This window comes from Nipponia nippon, unplaced genomic scaffold, assembly GCF_047370975.1.
Source record: "Nipponia nippon isolate SJK-2023a ecotype South Korea unplaced genomic scaffold, ASM4737097v1 scaffold_1, whole genome shotgun sequence".
NCBI lineage: Eukaryota > Metazoa > Chordata > Aves > Pelecaniformes > Threskiornithidae > Nipponia > Nipponia nippon.
In genome coordinates, this window is record NW_028262290.1 from 114,340,825 (window position 1) to 114,355,695 (window position 14,871).

Here is a 14,871-nt window from a genome sequence, read left to right on the forward strand (position 1 = left end):
ACCCCCGGGGAGCAGTGCCAATGTGCGCCGGGGGAAAATTCCTTCCTGACCCCAGCGCTGGCGATCGGCTTTTCCCTGAGCACATGAGCAAGACCTGCCTCTTCGTCCCACAGCCTGGTCACGCCTCCCAGCAGATGCCCAAGCCCTCTTCTCCCTCACCCTGGAGCCACCTCAGGGGCTTCTGAGAGTGGCCACATGCCCCTGGCCTGATGGCCCCTGGGGCCAAGAATCTTTCCCAGGCCTGGCAGGACGCCAGCCGGTGCTCCAAAGCACTGGGACCCCTTGCAACATCTAACATCTCTGCATTCCATTTCTTACGGCTGCTGCCCCTGGCTCCATGGGAGATAAGGACGGCAAGCTCTGCAGTGCTCCTCCAGAAGGCATTCCCTTTGTCTTGCCACTGCTCTTGGATGTCTTTGGGCTGCGCCCAGGCCAGCTATGGCAGTGGGACACGATACGATGCTCCCTTTAATCCTGCCGCAGGGCACTGTGACTGCTGCGTTGCCGGGTGGTGGCCCTGTGACATGGGGGTGATGGGGCCTTCTATGCGCAGCCCTGCCCACCGCCCCTCTGCCCAGCATCCTTGGGAGGAAGGCCTTTGGGGTGCTGGCCCCGAGGCAGTCCCTGTGCCCAGGAGGCCGTCCCTGCCCTTGCTGGCCTTGCACTGGGCACAGCTGCTGGGCGTCCCTGATGCCTCCTCTGCCACTTGGCTCCCAAGGACATGCCCAGTGCTGTTACTCCTCTCTCAGGCCGTGGCAGAAACCAATCCTGCAGCCCAGAGACCACCCCTGTCAGCCATCCCCGCCCTGCGCCAGAGCTAACGTCCATGCGGCCATGCAGCGAAGAGGACCGGGGACAAAAACGCTTTTCCAGGGAGATAACAGGGGATGGTTTTGGCAGCCATAGCCTGGAGGAAAGCCAAAGCGTAACCAGAGCCATTAGCTGGGATGGATAGTGCCAACAGACTTCCATGGAAATAAGACAGGCTTTGAAAAACCAGTGAGTGGTGGTCACACTAGTGTGGTGGAAAGGTTGGTCATTTTCAGACCTAGAACATTTGGATCGATGCCCAAAGCACAGCCAGGCAAACAACAACTGTTCCAAATGGCAAAAATAGCCATTGCTGCTATCGCTGTCACATCCCCTTCTCCTGCTGAAATCAAGCTACACAGCTTCTCTGTTAAATGCACCCATTGGCCGTGTTTATACAGGATACAAAACATGCTTCAGCCACGGGGTAAAACTTCCATAGCTCATTTATGACTTTAACCTTTTGGAGAGGAGAGGGAGACGAGAGTTCAGCTGGAAGGGACCTGCAATGATCATCTAGTCCAACTGCCTGACCAGCTCAGGGCTGACCAAAAGCTAAAGCATGGTATTAAGGGCATTGTCCAAATGCCTCTTAAACACTGACAGGCATGGGGCATCGACCATCTCTCCAGGAAGCCTGTCCCAGGGTTTTACCACCCTCTTGGGAAAGAAAGGTTTCCTCATGTCAAGTCTGAACCTCCCCTGATGGATGCAGCTTTGAGCCATTCCCATGCGCCCTGGCACTGGGTACCAGGGAGAAGGGATCAGCACCTCCCTCTCCACATCCCCTCCTCAGGAAGCTGCAGAGAGCCATGAGGTCGCCCCGCAGCCTCCTTCTCTCCAAACTAGGCAAACCCCGTGTCCTCAGCCACTCCTCAGAAGACATGCCTTCCAGCCCCTTCACCAGCTTTGGTGCCCTCCTCAGGACACATTCAAGGACCTTCACATCCTTTTTAAATCACGGGGCCGAGAACTGCACACCATACTCAAGGCAAGGCCACAGCAGCGTTAAATACAGCAGGCTAATCACCTCTTTTGACCGGCTGGTTATGCTGTGTTTGATGGACCCCAGGGTGCAGTTTGCCCCCTTGGCTGCCAGGGCACGCTGCTGACTCACACTGAACCTGCTGGCGACCAGCACCCCCAGACCCCTTCCTGCAGGGCTGCTCTCCAGCCACTCCTCTCCCAATTTATACTTGTGCCTGGCAGTATTCCATCCCAGGTGCAGAATCCAGCATTTGTTCTTGTTCAATGTCATGCCATCCAATCTATCCAGATCCCTCTGCAAGGCCTCTTGTCCCTCAAGAGAGTCAACAGCACCTCCCAGTTTGGTGTCATCAGCAAACTTGCTAATGGTGCATTCAACTCCTGCATCCAAATCAATGATAAATATATTGGACAGAACTGGCCCTAGAACTGAGCCCTGAGGAACACCACTGGTGACCGGTCACCAGCCAGATGTAGCCCCATTCACTACAACCCTTTGAGCTCTGCCCTTCAGCCAGTTCTTCACCCAGTGCACCATCTACCTGCTCATCTTGCAGTTGGACAACTTGTCCAGAAGGATGCTGTGAGGGATAGTATCAAAAGCCTTACTAAAATCCAGAGGAACTACATCCACTGCCTTCCCTTCATCCACTAGGCAGGTAACCTTATTGTAGAAGGATATTAAATTAGTTAAACAGGACTTTCCCTTTGTGAACCCATATTGACTGTGCCTGATGATTGCATTGTTCTTTAAATGTCTTTCAGTAGCACCCAATACGATGTTCTCCATAATTTTCCCAGATACTGAGGTTAGACTAACAGGCCTGTAGTTTCCTGGGTCTTCCCTCATGCCCTTCTTGTAAACTGGAATAATGTTGGCTAGCTTCCAGTCAATGAGGACCTCCCCAGACTCACAAGACCTTTGGTAGATGATTGAGAGGGGTCCTGCCATAACATCTGCTAGCTCCTTTGGTACTCTGGGATGAATCCCATCAGGTCCCCATGGACTTGCGAACATTCAGCTGATACAGCTGGTCCCTTACAATTTCATTGTCCACAAATGGAAAGTCACTGTTTCCACACCCATGGTCCTTCGACTCAAGGAACTGGGCAGCCCAAGGTCTATCAGTATTATTAAAGACTGAGGCAAAAAAAGCATTGAATGCCTCTGCCTTTTCATCATCCGTATTTGTCAGGTGATCATCTTCAACAAGTATCTTAGCTGGGCGATTGATAGTAGGCATGCACAATGATATCTGCTTTGTCTTCCATTCCCCTAAACCTCACCCAGAGGCTCTCAACCACATCATCCCTAACCATAAGGGCTGTACAGTCAAACCTCTCCCTTACATACAGTGCAACTCTTCCACCTCACCTGCCCTGCATAACCCTCCTGAACAGCCTATAGCCCTCCATCCCATTTGCCTACCTCACTTTGTGGGAAGATGTTCAGATCTTATCTAAAACCCTGGCAAATCTCCTTTTCCTTTAGGATTTAGTATTTTGAGTACTGAAAGAGTGAGGAAGGTATTGTTCTTGTCATTTTGTACGTTGAGGCCAAAATTGGCATGTACATTCAGACTGTGTAAATAAGGGCATTTATACCATATACATTCATTTGGTTGTAGTGATGCCAGAGGCAAAAGAAAGGGGTTTGGTTCCCTCTGTATGAACTTTGCAGAGACATAGAGAGCATGCTGTTTATGGTGAGGTCGTCTTCTTGGAAAGAAGTCCTGAACTGTTTTATGTTCTTTACCCTATTTTTCCTTGCACTTCAATAGCTCTTTTCCTTACATGGCATAGGAAAACATCTGTTTTCATTACTTCTCCTTGCAGAACCCAAATCTATGTGAAGGAGAAGTTAAAGTTTTACCTCTTTCATCTCAGGAATGAGGCTGCTGTCTCAGGACTTAGGTCCCTCAGGTTTGTTGTCCTGATGCATGCATGTTTCCCAGACTTTGGTCATGAGGGCACGGAACTCAGTATTGTGCCCCACTAGGGTGTGGAAACCTTCTTGGCAAGCTGGGGTATGGTCCTTAACAAAACACATCTTTACCCACCTCTCCCTAAGTTGCTCTGTACCAGTGGGCAGCGGCTACCTTGGTCATATCACCTGCCTGCATGCTGTGGATCACCAAAGTTGCCTGTCTACGAGAGGGAAAGAACTTCATTGAAATGAATTATTTTTTCTATTGGCTGCATTCAAATCCTAAACACATTTCTTTGCCTCCCAAAACCCAGAAGTATCTCAGATCAAGGGACAAGCCTTCATATAAAATGAGAAGGCTCTCCTAATTGTGAAAGTTTCTTATCTTAAAGAGATAATTGGTGAAATATATATTGTTAGAGCACCCATCAGCACTGCCAGAGGTCTGTCATTTCCATTATGAGCTGGAGTACTGAAGATAAACTAGAATTAGGCTGTTATTGTCCCTTGTGTTAGAGCCAGCCCCAGCACAGAATGTATCAACAACTCACGTGCATTAATTATATTTTTTAACTGAATTTGATCTCAACTTACTCAAATTCCGAGAGTTGAAATGAGGGTGGATACAAACAAAACCAGAAAAAAAAATTTGCTCTAAAGAAGGGAAAAAAAAAATTTGTTCTGGCTATTCATATGGTCAAGAAATAGCCATTCAAACTAGCCGGGTTCACAGAACAAAGGGTTTGGATACAGTAAGCTTATGTTATAAATAGTGCTTCTTGTATTTTAGGTTGGCAGGACAAAGACTAAGAGGGGACATAATTGTTCCTCTCTGTAACTACAGCAGAACAGTATGTGCTAGAAGAGAGGAAGCTGAGGTACATCTGTTAGCTTAGTATATAAAACCCAGCTTTGTACAAAGTTGCAGCGGAATTTACATACATTTACTTTAGAAATTACGTCAGTAGAGAACTTCTGGATCACTGATGCTGTCATGGTCGAATGTTGCAAATTCAGTCTTTCAAGGATTGATCAAGTGCAATCTTAAGAGCAGGTAGGTTTGCTGCTGTCCCTGCTGCCATTGTAAAGTCATGCCAGAGTACCCTCACCTTAAATATCCCTTCTTCCAATTTCCAGCCAAACTCTTTTATGGCCAGTTGTTCTCAAGCCAACATTTTATTTTAGGCTAAACAACAATTTTTCCTCCTTGCTCTTTGTTTCCCTCATGTACACTGATGGTAATTATAGCCTTGTCACAGATGTCCTTTTGCTAGACCAAGTAAATCCTGCTCTTGCAGCCCCCTCTCAAAGGGTTTTCATTTTTCTGGGCACACTATCTGTCCTGTCCTTCTGTGCACAGGGGTGTCTAGGACCATATGCGGTATTTGCTATGAGGTTGCACTGATGCTTTGCTCAGGGCTATTGATTTTCCCTCCTCTGTTGGAAATGGATTTCCTGATGTGATCCTAAGCTATGTTTCCCTTATATTTTCCCTTTTCACAGACTATCACACGTGTATTCTTAAGTAATCCTGTCTATCATTGTCACTATTATTTGTCCTCTATATCACGCTTCAAGAGAGTTTCCAGCCACCAGGAGAACCAAATTCTGGAACAGACTCAACTCCTACGACAGGGTGGGGAGCAAAAATCCTAACTAGTTTTAAAACTCAGCCTGATAAATGAAGAGGAATATATGATGTGACTGCCTGAAATATCAGGAGTCTGGACCTCATGATCCGTAAGGACCTTCCCTATCCTGAGTCCAGAATTACTAAATATAATATACGATAGAGTCACTAAAAATATCTAGCTAATCACTCACATGCCAATAACATTTTAGGTGGAATTTTGAAGAGCAAGAATGAGCTGTGTACCTAAGTCCCTTCAGCCCCTATACAAATCCCAGATGCTTTCTAATTACACTTATTTCTATTTCCAGCAGTGCTTACAAAACTATATTCACACAGGAAGTTCTCATTTCCTGGTATTAATACACTAAATGACCACGACAGAAAGTTGTAGAACAAAAAGAGTATCCATGTTTTAAACACGCAGAAATGAAAAACAAAGGAGAGATTAGAAATTCTGTGCAGCTGCAAAAGCCAGAAACTGATCTCACCTCTCCCAATCCTCCCTGCAACACCTAATTTGTGTGAACATCTCCCTTCCTGTGTTGTGCATCTACTGTTGAGTGAGTCAGAGGAGGCTGAATCAGGAAACACATTTCCCATTTAGATCTGAAACTGCTTGGCTCCACGGTAGTCGATCTCCGTTGCATGAAGCAGACACCAAAAACAAGAACAGTCCTGAGGAAGTTGTCTCCTGTATTCCCATGTTTCCTGCTATTCCTCAGTTGTCTCATTATTCCATTAGAATAGCATGGATATGACAATGAATGTCTCATTTAGGGTAGCGTTTTCTAAAAAGCCTACTTAAGTACTCAAATCTTATTTTTAGAAGTAAGACATATATGACTAGCTCCAGTGAAGAACTAAGATATCGAAAACATAAACAGCAAAAATGCAATACAAAATCATGACCAAACACTTCCCTCCCCATTCAGCCCCCACCTGCCTTCCCTGGGCACCTGTGGTTGATTTTCAGGTTCCCTGGTTTCATGTATCCATACCAAAGCACCACAATATTGGCTTGATGTCTGCCATGTGCCTACGCTCAGCTGGGCTTCAGAAGTTAGGTAGTTGACCCCCAGGGCTCCAAGGAGGGGAGAAGAAGAGGAGCGAGATGCCCAGATCACACCTATATACACCAGCAATATGAGGCTGTCCAAGAAATAAAGAAGTCCCATGGCAGCCTAGGGATTACAAGAAGCAGGATAGCGACTCAAGAACATAGTAAAGGTATTACAGACCTAAGCCCAAATCCCTCCTCTGACTGAGGGGATCCTGTGCCCCCCACAGCACACCTGACCCCAGAGCTTCCCAGTTACCCAAAAGGGGACATTTTCTTGCTTCAGATGTTCTGCTTAATAAAAAATCCTAATTCTTTAAGTGAAAAATGCAAGACCAAGATGTGGCAGCCTGGCCCCTGCTGTAAGGATAGTCGATGTATTATCCAGCAAGTGTTTAACATAAAGAGTTCGGCATGGTGCTTACGTTTCTTTCTGTGTAAGAGCCTAAGTTACTTCTGAAAACAGAACTTGGATGCTTTTGACAATTCTGTCTTTTTTTATCTATCTAATATATTTTTGAATTCAACTAAAAGTCTTTACCTTCATAATTTATTGTGGCAGTGAGTTCCGCAGATTAACTATATGTGACATAAAAGGGCATTTTCTTTACCAGTTTTAAATTTATTGCCTTTTAATTTAATTAGGCATCCTCCTATGCCTCTTTCACAAGACAGGATAAATAGGAGCACCTGCTGACCTTCTCTATGCCATACATTATTTTATATACCTTTGTCATGTCACTTCTTATTTGTCTCTTTACTAAACTAAATAGCTATAATCTTTTTAATCTCTCCTATTATGGGATACTCTCCAACCTCTAATAGTTTGCTTTGCCCTTTCTGAAAATTTCTTGGGTATTCAGGTCTCTCTAGGTGTTCATTTAAAAGTAACATATAATTTACAACAATTTAATCTTTAGAAAGTCTTGCGTTGTTTAGACAACTAGGCTCCTTCTGTTATCTATCCTTTCTATACTGGTGCAGATTTATCAGGAAAACAGTGCCTCTGGGAATGATCTTTGTTGGTAGCAATATTTGCAAACGAGAGACCAACCTCAGCCTCAAATACATTATGTATTTGGAGCAACACTTTGGGGTGTACCCCAGCTCAGGGCTGGTTTTACATTCACAATTACTTTGAAACTGTAGTCAAATCCATCCCACACGTACCCCTCCAACACCGATGCCCAGAGTGAGCTTCAGGTGACCTGACTAGACCTTCCTGTAGCACTTTCTGCCAAGTTTCTTCTCAATGACTGTGGGTTGCTGATTTCGTTTCCTTTTCGTGGAGGTGGGTTCCAGCCAACAGCTCGCGACGGGGAGTCCCGGCACTCAGCACGAGCGGCTCACCCAGTGGTCCCAGCTAGGGCTCCTGCTGTTGATGGGAACTAGAAGAGATAATCTCCAGTTTCAGTATCTCTGAGTTATCACATTTGCTGAACAGATAGAAATTCATGCAAACTTTGAACGGATAGCTCAGTGTAGCATCAGTGCCCAAATGCAGCCTATAGTTTGGGAGTTTGAGAGTCGTCAGAGCTTTCTTATCTCTCGCAAATATTTTTTGGGTTCACAGTTTCTTTTTTAGCAGGCATGGAGGTGAGGTTTGCTCAGGTGGGTTGCTAGCCCCAGCATAGGATAATTTCCACCACCAGCACACAGCAGCATAAAACAAAGGTGTTCTCCTGACGTAACTCAACCATAGCCGGCATGTTAAAGAGCATCTAATCCCAACGATTGCTTTCTGAACATAACACCCACTGGAAGGGGAAAAGAAAGCCCTAGCACAATCTCATTTACGTGGTGTTTCTAAAGCAACAGCACTCACAAAATTGTGTAGGAAAACAGAGCCATCTACAGGGGAAACCATTCTGGTTTGGCAAGAAGACAGATCCGATGAAGCAATGCATGATCCTGTGCAACCAGTACAAGGGAAGGACCAGCCAAACCCTGTGTTACCAGCAGAAGGATGAAGGTTACACAAATATATTCTGTATAATGGAAGTTTTGTGAATCAGGTTTAGAGTCTCTCAGACTCTTTCCTTTTATAGTTTTAGCAAACTATTTCCATGAGCATTCAACCAAAGCAACAACTAACTTTTAGTTTCCCAATCACTACATCTTCATGTTAGAGTTACTAGTAATTGCTGGAAGACACTTTTACTGGTACACACCTTGCACACATACCCAGGAGACAGGCTCTGTCTGAGGCTGTGGTCCCACACCACCTTTTCACACCCAGGTCCTTTCCATTCAAGGGCCCTCTGCCCCTTGGTTACCTGGACATGCCCATGCCATATCAGAGACATGCAAGCTGGCAAACAAGCTGTGCCTAACATACTTGGCTATACAAGATGTAAAACTCAACCTGCCTGCTGTACAATGGAAGTACTCTGTTAATTCAAAAGGCAACGTCCGGCACTTTTTTTGGTATTTAATAGTGTATGTTCAGTTCTATGCTGGTGACTGTACAACCAGTAGATAAAAATTGGTGGTCTCACCAGTGGCACAAGGAATGACTCCTAATCGCCCTTCTGCCTCCATGGAAAAAATCTCAGGGCCACAGTCTCCTTAATTTATTTTCCTATTGTTTGACTGTCCCTATACATGTCTTCAATGGAGAAGACATTAAAGGGGAGAGAAAGGAAGGAAAAGAACAGTTGGCTGAAAACAGTGACTGTTTGGACCAGGGTATCTGGAAGTCTTAAGAAACTGTAGCAGAGCAGCTGCTTAAAATGCCATGTTAGGAAATATACGATATAAGGTCTTCAGTGTCAGGGGCTGCTACAACTTAGGGAAACAGCTCTAAGAGTTTCCCCATGGCCAGACGATAAAAGATGTTTTGTTACGTTAACACAGGGGCCTCCATCCTTAGCTGGATTAAGCCAATTAAAATGGCACGAAATCAATCTTTCTTTAAATACTTAAAAGCAGAGCAAAAATTAGGTTGAGCAAACCCTCCCCAAATTGATTTCCATTTCTGTAATGACTGATTTATGTGATATATAAAGTTCAGTTTCATATCTAGCTGGACTTCTAAATGTTTGTATGTTCTTACTTATTCAATCATATTCTCTTGTAGGATTATTATTTTAAACTCATCCAGACTTGAGCTTTTTGAGTTATTAGAAAAAAATTCCATAGACTTACCTTTGACTGAATTTAATAGTAGTTTTAATTCAATTAAATCTAATTGAATTACATTCAATGCATCCTGCAATTTTATATGTACTGACTGAGCTGTACAGTCAATGGAACAAAGTCATCAGTGTAACAGTATGGCTTTGAGGTTTAATATTGTTGATATAGGTCATAATATAGGAAACTAGGACTTTTGTGGGTAGAAAAGATTTCCTTTGGCCTAGATAGTCTCAAGTTCTGTGTCAAAAAGAACAATGGTTGTGCCTCGTACTTTATAGCTTCCATCTGGTTCAGATATCACACACAGAAATACCAAATGATAACCCCTCATGAGATGGCTATTGACTTCAGTGGGAGCTGGATGGCATGGGAGAAAGGAGAATCACGTACATGGGTTGTCTGGAGCCTTGCTAGCAGAGGACAACTTGGGTCCACCACTCTCCTTGGCCAATTATATCTGAAGACAAAAATTATATTGAAAGATATTTTAAAACCTTTTTGAAAGGATTTTGTTGTTCTTTCTTCTGTTTTAACAATGAGTTTAAATTAAAAACACATGGCAATCAATTAGACATGGACTGTAAGCTCTCCCAGACAAGCCCTGCTCTTTTTGTGTATACATACAGGGTGAGATATGTTGCTGTTAATTTTAACTATCTAGGAGTTGTGTCTAGTCTAAAGCAGTTGTCCAGGCTTCCTCTGAACTCTTTGCAGAGAGTCCTTCTAAGCAATCCACCCCATCTATCTTTGATGACATATATTTTAGGACTATGGAAAAGTTTTGCACTGACTCATATTTATACATTGCCTCATACCAGCAAAAATGCTGTTTTAATCCCATCTCCTTGCCTTGCCACCCAGTTGCTCATAGCCTCAATAGGTGGAGGGGAGGGGATCTCCTCTGTCAGGATGGCACTTTTGCATTCCTGCTACTACCCTGCTTGGTTAAAATCAGTCCACCTGGGGTAAGAGAGTCTCCAGGAGGCCCAAAAAAGGGACAGAGTTGTGGAGGTGAGGTGCTGCTCCCCAGGGGCTGATGCCACTGGAGGCATGAGGTATGCAAGCAAGGAAGGTGCTGACGTAGACATCAAAGAAGTATCTCTAAAAGGGGAGCTAGACCTAAAAAACAAAGAAGAGATCTCTAGAGCTTGATCTTCTACGGCTAAAAGAAAGGCACTTAAGCAGTTAAAGTTTAGCAAGCACGATAATCACTGAGATTTTTACACATGAATTTATGCCCTTTTTGTGCCTGTTCTCAGATAAAAGTAAGCAGCGGCTATTTTAACTACTACAACAGCACTTCGCTTCCAGAAATCTCCATTGAAAAAAGACAGTTGGCTTCCAAAGGCACAAATGTGTGAAAGAGGTCAAAAAAGCAATATTAAATACCAACAGCTGTTTCACTCAGTATCCTAAACTTGGTTAAAACATACAACTTCTCTTGACTGTTATTTTTTTCCTAAAGGCATAAGCATAAATCTAACTTACGTTTCTATTTTTTGTAGGATGCTGTGTAATTTTCAGCTCTTTGTAAAATATTTCTTCAGGGACGAACACACAGCAGGCAGGCTTGATATTCGCCTCTGATTTTCTGTAAAAAGAACACATAACTTCTTCAGGTAATGGGAAGATAGAACAAGTACCTGGTTAATCAGTTAAGTTAGAAAACAAAGAAGAAAAACATAAAACTGGAAGTTAGTCGCATGGTAGGCACGTTGTCTTTATGAGAACATACATGTACATTTGGGACAAGTGCAGGGAAAGGGGCTTCTCTCAAAGATATTTACTTTCTACTAGCAGGAAGAGAGGAAAGTAGTAATCTAAGGGATTATCTGCACCAGATAAAAGCACTTGGGTAAACTCCCATGCCTATTAACAGCTCATCTCCAAGAAAACATACTGGAGCCCACAGACAGGACAAAAATGGATGTTACCTCGTATAAAATTTTCTCCCAGGCTCTTCCAGTATGAGGAGTAGAAGAAATCTGTGGGGAAGAGCTCGGCGGGGTTGCCCCTCTCCCACCCTAAACCACTATCTGTCCTCCTCCCCCAGAACTCAGCAAGCCCACGTAACACTCTCCCCATTCATGCTTTACTTCGTGTAAAAGCAAGGGGGGAAATTAGCTCGCAATGCACTTAGGAAAGGTTGTCAGTGGTGGGGGAAGCAACTGGGAGACAACTTTCTGCTTCTCCATGACTGGCCCATGTAACGGCTCGCTCTGGCTCAGAGTCTCAGGTTTTCCAAAATGCCAGATGAGCTCTTCAGCCAAACATACAAATCCAGCCTTCATTGCTGCTAATTCCACTGCACAACCCTGAGGAGATACCTCTTACATTGCAGCCTGAGCTCACGGCTGGCTCCGTACACGCTGACCGCAAGTTTGATGCAAGCTGGGCAGGACTGCACCAGATGCTCACTGGCCATCTGAGGGGGCAAGAGAGCACGAGAGGGGTTTCTCCATGAGTTCTCTCAACTGGATTCCCCTCTTCCAAGTATGTTAATGCAAAGTAGCACAGTAAGAAGCCAGACATTTAAAGCTTGGCTACTAGGCACTTTCCTTACCACACCAGTCACTGCACTCAGCGGGCATTCGCAAAGTCAAGAATCATAGGGAAAAATGCTGATAGCTAAACATACTTAAAAGGACGTAAATTCAGTTGGGATAAATAAGCGCAGCTTCAACAAAGTATGTGGGTCTGGCCGTAGCAGTTTACATTTTTAGTGCTACAGCTCAGGCGGCTTTTGGGACCAGGAGATGCACAGTCCTGCTTTGCAGCTGGGCAAACTACAGTAATCCAGCACTTGATTATTTCACACTCGAGTAGCACCTGCCAGCCAGAACAGGCATTTCTCATTTAGTTTTAGGGTTGATTCATGTTACTTTGATAGCAGGTTTATGGAACCAGCTTTCCTTTATGTTTTTCTTTGTGTTTCCCTGGTGTCTTGAATCAAAAACTCTCGCTTCAGGCAAAATGGGAGAATTAGTCTCCTATTGGTGTCAAATGGGTCTACATGAGAGCCCTAAATATCACTCCTGTGACTAAGTTATAGTAATTCCTAAAAGTAAAGGAAAATAACACTACTGTCTACACATACAAACAAACAATGATTCTTGATCTGTTTTGAGTGGTCTCTGCTCCCGATCAGAGAAATGTCCTGAAATTTTGCTTGGTGTGATCGATAAAGATCAAACCTGTACCCGAAGATGCCTTGGTAGAGATCTATCAAAAGTCCTGTTTTTGTTCAAAGACAAGGTTTATGCACAGGTACAAGGGAAAAACAATTCCAGGGCAAGTGCAAATCATAGACTTCAATGATCTATGAACACATGTGATTCCTAAACACTAGATTACATAGAATTAATCATATTGTTCTCTGAGGAAAATGTACAGGTTTGATGAGTTCCCTGGAGCAACTCAAGTTTTAAGTGTTCGTCTCCAGTGAATATAGTCTTAATTTATACAGAAAACCATAATATTTATATGCAAATCATATTTAGATCAGACTACGTAACTAGATAAATTCAAATCACAGTAGATACATTCAAATCACAGCACCACTTCTGTCAGCTGAGGCTTCAGGCTGGAGCTTCTCACCCATTATTTTCATGGTCTGCCCTCATAGTTTATTGTAACCTCAACATTTCAAGAGAGCACCAAGGAAAAAATATTATATTTCTAGCCAGTTACTCGATTGCCAGTATACTAGGACTTTATATTGATTTTCTGTCCTCAGCTGCTAATGTAGTGCACTTCTCTCTAGTTTTCTCCTCACAGGTCACTAAGATTTATGGCTGACCCAAAGAAGATGAAACCGGAAGGCAGACTGCTGAATCGCCACTGCTGGAAGCCACCTGCTGCTGACCAACACTGGGTCACACACATCTCCTGAATGCTTCAGGCCACCTCAGAAGCTCTACTGGACATTTTGTTCCTCATGTGGGAGAGCTTGGCTTATTCATGCCATATTTACTGGCTGGCTAATTCACTTCCTCCCCACTCTAACCAAATTTTAGCTTAGCTGTTAGATAAAATGAAGTGCATCTGAACAAATGATCTGCTTGAGAAAAGGCCAGGGTCTTCATCAAGACATTGCTTAGCAAGGCACTGCTTAGTAAGATGTCTCCAAAATGGGTAATCATTGGTCTTTCATCACTCTTTCCTAGGAGTAAAAAGCCCCAGTATATTTGAAGGGCTTTTCATAGAATAGTGCTAAATAAGCAAACATTGGGTTTGGCAAGTGTGGAAGGAGTGATAAAACGTGTAGCTGCAGTCTGGGGAGGGAGGGAATGTAAGGGATGCACAAAAGAAAGGAAGGGCTGAGGTTAGGATCCTCATCTGAGACACAGCGAGGGCTTGGGATGAAGGGGATGAGGTGCAGTCCCTGACATATGGACAGCTGAGGGTTAGGATTAGGGCTCCTAGTGAGTAAACTAGCAGCAACGGTGCTGGAGTGCCTGCAAAAGTATCTCAAAAAAAATTATTAAGGGCTCATAGTGGCAGTCACTTTTGTCTCCGTGGATTAGAGTCCTGGCTTGTGAATCAGCCTAGGATTTGGGTTTGCGCTGAGAGAATGTCCAGGGCTGGTGTGGGGCTGGAAAGAGGCTGCCAAAGGAAACCAAGGGCTGCAAAATGAATTGTCCCCTGAGAAAGATGTTTCACACAATTTTTCTACTAGGATCCAGAATATCATTCCAGTAAGATTATAGAAAATCCATACCAACAAGACTCAATGTTTTAGTGCCTTCCTTTTCTTTGCCCAGCTTCAGTCTTTTTTGCAGAGAATTGCACCCACAGCAGATTTCTGACCTTGAACTATGGAAATAGCTTGTCCTGGAAATTAATAAGAAGATATAATGGTTTAATCCTCATGCATACTGAAAAAAAAAGTCCACCAGAGATTACTAAATACACAGAAACATCAGCCAACTCAAAAAAACCAACACCCCCCCCAAAATGTGAGCTGAAAATAGTTGGAAGCTGGGAGAGTATGTGGAAGAAGAGTCAATCTTTTTGTACTAAAAGTCATGTTCAGATGAGGGGATGGAAATGAGTCCCCTGGTTGCCAGAACAGCCCCCACCTTGCTCTGCCTCTGTGCTGTGGATGCCCAGGGCAGGAGGAGGTTGGACATAAAGCCCCATGACTTGGTGGGGCCACAGATGGTGGGGGCTGTAAGTAAAATGGTATGGGGAGGAACACAGGTGAACCTCAAAGAAGTTTTGAGGGAACAGGAATAGAGACTGCTGCCAGGTGGCCTTGAACTACAGATACACACGGGTATCCCTCTCGCCACATGAATCGGGGAGCCCCGTTACTGT

The 14,871-nt window shown here is 44.2% G+C and overlaps 1 long non-coding RNA gene across 3 annotated transcripts in view; it reads right to left on the reverse strand.

Annotated features, from left to right (window-relative positions):
* The window catches only part of LOC148057568 (uncharacterized), an 86,871-nt gene that overhangs the window by 35,646 nt on the left and 36,354 nt on the right, over nt 1-14,871 (reverse strand). For all 3 annotated transcript variants that reach the window (XR_015700120.1, XR_015700118.1, XR_015700121.1), the window contains exons 2-3: nt 14,273-14,385; nt 11,041-11,143 (exon numbers count right to left, since the gene is read on the reverse strand). This is a non-coding gene — a long non-coding RNA (uncharacterized LOC148057568). The remainder of the gene's footprint in view (nt 1-11,040; nt 11,144-14,272; nt 14,386-14,871) is intronic.